The 7,700-nt window shown below is 36.5% G+C and overlaps 1 long non-coding RNA gene across 2 annotated transcripts; it reads right to left on the bottom strand.

Annotated features, from left to right (window-relative positions):
- Positions 1 to 2,587: 2,587 nt before the first annotated feature.
- LOC101863179 lies at positions 2,588 to 7,436 on the bottom strand. Of its 2 annotated transcripts, none has more exons than XR_004858439.1 (3): positions 6,303 to 7,436; positions 4,689 to 4,775; positions 2,588 to 2,675 (listed from the first exon to the last, which is right to left on the bottom strand). It is a non-coding gene; the product is annotated as an uncharacterized LOC101863179 (long non-coding RNA). The 2 variants fall into 2 exon arrangements; XR_001184754.2 differs by lacking the exon at positions 6,303 to 7,436 and adding an exon at positions 5,540 to 5,602.
- Positions 7,437 to 7,700: the final 264 nt, after the last annotated feature.

Raw genomic sequence — 7,700 nt, 5'->3', positions numbered from 1 at the left:
CAAAACAATTTTGGACACAGGCATGAAGAAGGAATGATTACAAATTATGAAAATGCAAGATTAAGATGAAACTCTATATATACAATTATGTTGTGTAATGTAAACCCCTCTAGCCCTCTCTTGTGAAACTCCATCTCACAAATGAAAACCCCAGAAAAGGAGGAAGATGGACAGAAGTGACAAAATTGTGTTTATAGAACTGCATGGTAAAGCATTGAACATGTTTTTTATGTTTGCTCAATGTTTACATTTAAAACCAACAGACACATTGCTTGCAAGCATTGGACTGTTTTTAAATTTTTTAGTGAAGTCTAGATTTATTAACTGTGAACTTAATAATTTATTGAATGTCAGATCAAATCAAGTGTGACTGAGGAGAATAAAAACATTAACAAATAAATCACAAACAATGTAACAAAAATAATAATTCAGATATATATTGCAGGGAACAAAATAGCAATTGAAGGAATTTTGAAAGTAGATCACTTTCATACAATATTAACAGTATTACAATAACCAACAATTTAGATTCATGTTGAAATTACCCATTGAGTTGTTTGGGGTTGAAGGTATTGAAAAGAAACACAACACAGTATTCAATTTACTTTTTTTTGATAATTGAAATTAGCATTTCTTTTTCTTTTTGGACAAACTCAAACACCAGCGCGCACAAACACACACTGTAATAAAATGCAAGTTTATTTATGCACAATTACACGCCCCCCCCCCCCCCCTCCTTTTTTTAGACTACACTGACATTTTCTTCATTTTTTGTCTGTTGCCATGAGAATAATTCACTGATATAGTGTATAGCAGATTAAGGCTTTCTTTTGCAGTTGCTTAAATTAATCATCAGTTAAAATAAATAAATACAATGCATATTGCACTAAAAGAACATACTTTTAGCCACTAAAAATCCCAAACTGTGTCAACATTTTTTTAAATCCAAAAAATCCTATTTAAATTTTAAAAATCTGTTAAATTTTAAAAATCTATTTTTTTATTTTCAAAATGCAAGCATAAGTGACTGTTTTCCATTTTTTTGTGTGAAGTCCTCTCATTTGGCTTTGCATTTGCTTTTTTCTTTCATTTTCTGTGACAGCTTGATATAACTCCTATCTGATTTTCATTCATTCTTTTTGTTCTTTCATTTCAGCTCAATTTTTCCTTTTTCATTCTGGAGAAAAGCATTTACCTGCTCCATCCTACTGTGGAGACTTTCTAAAGATTTTATTTTATCTGGCAGCATTCAGTGCATTCAATTACCAGCTTTGGACATGTCTTAATATTTGCGTTAACAATATCAGGGGGGTTGTTAGTTATGTTTTCGAAGTAGCGGCCTGTTTGTCAATTGTGTTTGTGTTCATAAAAATTTTCTTTGATAAAAGCTCCTGAACAGTTGGAGTTGTACTATTTTTCTTTTTTGTGTCCTTAAGCAAATTATGGTTGTATTCAATAAACAAAAGATCTGAGTTTTGCAACTATGATGCAGACATTGCAAATTAATTTGACCCGCACAGGTACAAAAAACTAACCTCATTATCTATCTGCCTCTCTTTGGACAAATAATGAATGAGATCTATAACATTTTCGTAAGTCAAGCTTTCATTTCCAACTTAATTAAACAAGTACAAGGGGTTAAAAATATTCATTGTTCAGTCAATGCCACAAGCATCCAGGAAAAAAGACACAGTTCACTTTCAGTGGCCTCAGCAAAAATCCACACAGAATGTCACTTTCCAGAGTCAGTGTTTTCTGCACCACATTCACACTTCCTGACCACACAAATGGTGTCAAAGATGAGTTTTGAAAAAAGTTTCTGAAACCACTCCTTTTCATTTTCCCTTGTTCTCCAACTAAGTGACGCATTACGAAAATCTTGTTGGTAGCAGGAACATCCAGAAGGTCTGGCTTCCTCCCTTTTCCAAGATGAATCATTGTGGCACACAGACCACTGTACATTTCTGCATCTGTGGATTAAATTCATAAACAAAAAAGTTTAAATAAATTCTGAAGCACACTGGCCATTGTAAGTTTTTGCTTCTGTGGATCAAAATCACATGATATGGAACATTTAAATTTTAATTCTGAAACAATGAGGGGTATTACAATTTCTAGATAGAAATATTTAAAACTAATTTTTCTGCAACTGTAACCTTTATCAAGCATCTTAGGGCTAAAAGTTCTGAGTAAAAATAAGTTGTGAAATAATGACAATGACGTGATTAATGTGAAGAATTACTTTTATACCAATATGTATATTCTAAAACTGTACACTGGAAATCTAGCACAGATTGTATCTCATTCCCTAACATGCTGTGAGTAAAAAACACCAACATTTTTTTTCAGTCTTAGAAACCACTGATAAAGATTTGAAAGTCAATCCCAGCTTCCTCTTCTCTGTAAATACGCTTTGAGATCTACAATTATTTGCATGATAGGGTGAAATCAAATATTTTGAAATGCTAAAAAAAAAAAGCTAATTTACAGCAAAAATTGAATGACACAGTGGGTTGGAAAATAATATCTAAACTCTATCCAATTACCTACAAGTACTACGAGAGAACTTACCAATTGGTTTCCAAATTGCACTAGTAGTCATTTTGTGTGTTGCAGTGTCCGAAGAGGCAGCATCCCCACCAATGCTTGTCCCGTCTATCTTGTCAAAATCCACCCTGTAATGTAAATCAGGAAAAGAAATTCAGTCAAAACTGTTGGGAAGAAATACATTACTGGGTATGTAAGTATATATAATATATATGTGAACATTAAATGCTCGTACTATTATAGTACGGCCAAACATTCGTAGTGCAACTTATTGTCAAATTTACCTTAATACCAAACATAGACTCTCCAACTTTTGCACAATGACTTGTATCAATAGTATTTCTTAACAGATCAATATTTTTGTACACACACCTGTTACTTGTATTCTAGAAAATTCCTAAAATAATATATGTGAGGCAGCGTGGTGGAATCAGGTTCTCATCAATTTTTGGGCATGTAGAGTTATTGGTATCATCTTAAAGCTTGTTCACTTGTCTTTATTTGGATGAAAAAAATATCCATTTATCTTGAATACAAGTCGAGATATTAGCGAAAGAAGGAGGTGGGGGTCACCTGTTTTCAGAGGTAAAATTAGAGAGAAAATGGCCGCCAAAGATTAGTTTTCCTTAGCTTAAGAGTCCGTGGTAACTGAAAATTTACATTCTTTGTGCTTTTAATCAACGCTTTTCAGAAAAATCCACTCAGAAATGAGTTCTTTAAAGGGCATGAAAGGTGTTGAGCCAAAAAACAAAAAATTTTTAAAATTCACAAACCTGCAAAAAAATGCAAGTTTCTTCACTTTGATTATTTTGACGAGAGCCTGATTCCACAATGCTGCCTCACATATACTAATTGAAATATCAAGTGGGTGGTTTTTACAGATTCTAAAAGGTTTATATAGCTGGGGCAATATTGCTTTTAAAAGCTAGTCTGTCATCTTTTTCTAATCATGACATTATATGCTTATTCTGCTGCACTTGTTCTGCAAAAAATGTGTTCACTATAAAATTAATTTCTTATAAAAAGTTTTGCCATTGGAAAGCTGTGATGTTGGCCATAATTTATACGTATACAAAATGTGTATGATCGCGGGAAGAGCTGTGAACTAGTCCCATCTTCCAAGTGGCACAGGTTTAGATCTATAGTATTTTATATAAATTTATGAAGCAAAGTTTTTAAAAATCTTGCCTCAAATGTTGAGGAAAAATATAAATATTAAGTTAAAAACAAAATTGATACAAATTGCGGAACAAAGTTACATAGTATGGGTGACACAGATTCACCTGTTAAAGAGATATATAAATCATACATTTACATTTCACTTTCTACAGGAAAAAATACTTATTCAATTAAGTAAAAAAGCAACTAAATTAGGAAGTTTGGGTTGATATTTGTCGTTGTTTTGTTATTTGTTGTTATCTTGACAAAGATAAATATCGAAAGTAAGGGTGGCCATTTTGTTTCTCAATTGAAAATCAGTTGGGGGAAGTCCCCTATTTTCAACAGAGCGCAAAAACAACATCTATTTCTCCTTCAGCTACTATAATCAGATCAACATCATAACTTCACAAAATTGAATTAAAGCCTTGCGGAACTGAACAGACCTTTCGGCTTCAGGGCAGCATCCGTGGTAAGCCTTAAGATTAGGCAGTTTGATTTTTTTAAAAAGAAATTAGTCTGAGTCTAGAATTACATCTCACTCTCAGGTGATAGAGGGTGCTGTACGTAACTTGCACTAAACCTTTTAAATTTCGAAAATATTTTGCGGCCAGTTTGTTGGCGGTACAACAGGGTAAATTTACAGTAGTTTAATATGGATCGTTTAATAAATGAGACAGTTGGCGGATGGCAGATGGGGGTGTAAAGGCTTAAATACTATGTTTTTAGTTTTAATAAGAGTTTTACGGCACTTGCAACACAATAAGGTCATCATAAAGGAGGAGGAGAGATCAAGGATGATAGATGTTTGATAGGAAAGAAGTTCAGAAGCAAACCACACCAGAGCACCTGCCAACCACCCACAAATACTATGTTTATAATAAGGATAGTCTTGTCATAAATTGGCAAAACCCGGCGGTAAGTGGGGCTGGCAAAATATCCAGGTTCAACTGTGTATAATATGTACGTGTGTATGTTCTTACCGTAGAGTCGACTGCTTCACTAATTATAAGAATAAATTGGACCTCAGTCAGGCTGTCTCAGTCTGTGTATCCACAGGAAAAAGGAATCTGGAAGAGAATTAGATCTAGATCTTGTCAAAATGAATGATGTTAGAATAATAAATAATAATACGGATAGCAGAAAGGACCTAGACATTATGCAAAACTAATAATACTCAATATAATATATATAACACACTTCTTACTGACTTCTAGGCCTACTTCTTGCTGGTCAACAAGGTCAAAGAACTGAACATCAAGCTGTTTTCACTGATTGACGCACAAGTCAAACAGGAAAGCGATCGATGATTTAAAAAATGAAGTGAGCCGTTGGAGGCTATTCGGATTCAAATTCCAGTGCGTGTGCGCAATCACCGGTTACTTGTACCGTAAGCAAAGTCTACTAGATCTATACTCGAGTCCGAATAGTCTCCCGTTGCTATTCGGACTTTTAAACTACTGGTAGGCTATTTAACATTGCGTTTCACGACTACAAAGGGATCAAAACATAAAATTCATAATCAGTCCTAAATAAGACAGCCCCCTCCTCCCCTTTCTCTCTCTCTTTCTTTTACTTTTTCCCTCTCCATCTTACTTTCCCAGGCCCGCCATCGTAGAAATCGAGGAAGGACAAGGTCAAATTGCTTGTCTGCTTCACATCCAGTACACCTAGATCTAGTGATTGCGCACGAGCATTGGAGTTTGAGTCCAAATAGCTTCACGTGATCTTAGGCCTACGGTATCTTAATATCTAGAAGATTTCTAAATCTAGATCTAGATCTAGATCATTCTAGACTTCTAGATCCTAGTCTAGTCTAGCTTAGGCTACTTACCATAGAGTCGACTGCTTCACTGCTCATAAAAATGGGGGGGGGGGGGGGGGGGGGGGGGGGGAATTGGACATCAATGAGGATCACTGTGCATCTGCCAACATGAATAGAGAATCTGAAAGAGAATGAATAAAAAATATTTTTGCTTTAAAAAATAATCTAAATTTTATTAACTTCACTTTGACTGATGTCAAAGTATAGATCTAGAATAAATAATAGAATGATCTATATATCGAATAGCCACTTTCATTTTTTTTTTTAAACACAGCAGAGAGAGGTCCTAGACACTGTGATACTGATAGACCTGCAATGAGAACAATGTTAGGCAACAGAAATAATCTGTTGGAGAGAGAAGAAGTTGAAGCACGGGAATTTCCGACGAGATGAAAAAAAAACCCAAAAGGGAGATCAGGACACCAAAAAATTGGGACTAGGCTATATATACTATATAATCCCTCTAGAGATTATCATTTAAGATATCTAGGGCCTATTATGATTCTTCAGACCATAAATCTAGCCATAGATCTAGATTCTAGACTAGCTAGATTCTAGATCTAGATCTATTATCTAATCAAAATCCAGATTTCTACTGATAGCCATATATCGTAATAATATACTCTACTCTTCGCCACTCTCGAAAATTGATAAAATGACAATGAAACTTCACACACTTCTGTGCAGTGTGCACACATAAAAGGCACGTGTATTTTCAAAAAAATAAACGACAAATCAAAGGAAAAAGCATAAATATAAAGTAGGAACGTACCTTGAACTTCAACTCGATACTGCTCACAAACCCGACGTCTGACGGTCACGCAAACAATTCAAACATTCATAAATCTTGATCTATCTCTACGACTCCGACCTGGAACTCTGGAACTCCGCGCCTTTTAAAAATGGATTGGATTGACCGGATATGACGCAAAAATGACCCTTCAAAATAGGGTACTCCTGTCCAATTGGCCAAACGAACACCACGTGGCTGTGAGGCGAACCGGGGAAGCCCGGGGGCGGACGACCGCCTATGTGCGTCTAGGCTACTTCGGCCCTACTGGAAATACTCAATCGATCGTCACGAAACATAAACACCATTGTTGTGAAGATGTAGGCCTAGAGCGCTCTCTCTCCTTTCAATGGCCTTTCAAACAAGAAGGCCCACCTGGACGTGAACTAAAGCCGCTATCGCTATACAGTGCAGCCTCTCTATAATGGCACATCGCTATCGCTATACAGTGCAGCCTCTCTATAATGGCACATCGCTATCGCTATACAATGCAGCCTCTCTATAATGGCACATCGCTATCGCTATACAGTGCAGCCTCTCTATAATGGCACATTGGGCTATGTCGGGACTAGAAGAAAATGTCGTTATAAAGAGTTGTCGTCATAGAGAGGCAACCCAAAATTACTAACGATATATATAGTATAGGAAATATCTGGACCTGGGCTCCATGTCTACAGAGGATGTCGTTATATCGAAGGTCGTTATTGAGAGGCTAAACTGTAATAGGCTAGCGTAATAATAATATGCATACGTATCGATCCCCGGGCAACGGCGATCGCGCACGGTCAGAAGCGGGTGCGTGGCTGGTACAACCGAACTACCTAATAAGATAAACATCAAGTAACTAAATACTTGAACGTAATGAAACAAAATATAGCTATATAATCAGATTTAATAACATTAAAACATGTCTGAGCATTTGTTTGACGATCAAAGCAAGATATCTCGGGGGCTTTTTTGCAGGCTGTCCCATGCAGGCAAGGACTGGGTAATTTCAAAAGAGGCCGGGGTGACTTTTAACTGCGCTTTTCAAGCAGTAAAATGCACATATACTATATAGATCTAGGCCTGGTCGAAAATGGCTAAGTTGAAATGACAGAGAGATACATGAACATGGGAAGGCAGAGAGACAGACAGACAGACAGACAGACAGACAGACAGACAGACAGACAGACAGACAGATAAATAAAGAGAGAGGGGTGGTGGAGAGAGACACGGGGACGGGGGAGGCAGAAGGAAAGAGATTAGAGAGATAAAGAGAGATACCATGAGAGAACGAAAGAGAGGGTGTATGTGTGTGTGTGGTGTGTGTATGAGAGAGAGAGTTAGAGAGAGAGAGAGAGGGAGAGAGAGAGAGAGGGGGAGAGAGGGAGAGAGAGA

This window comes from Aplysia californica, unplaced genomic scaffold (assembly GCF_000002075.1).
Source record: "Aplysia californica isolate F4 #8 unplaced genomic scaffold, AplCal3.0 scaffold00126, whole genome shotgun sequence".
NCBI classification, from domain to species: Eukaryota; Metazoa; Mollusca; class Gastropoda; order Aplysiida; family Aplysiidae; genus Aplysia; species Aplysia californica.
Note: the sequence above shows the minus strand (reverse complement) of the source record. Positions and strands in the feature narration are given on the sequence as shown.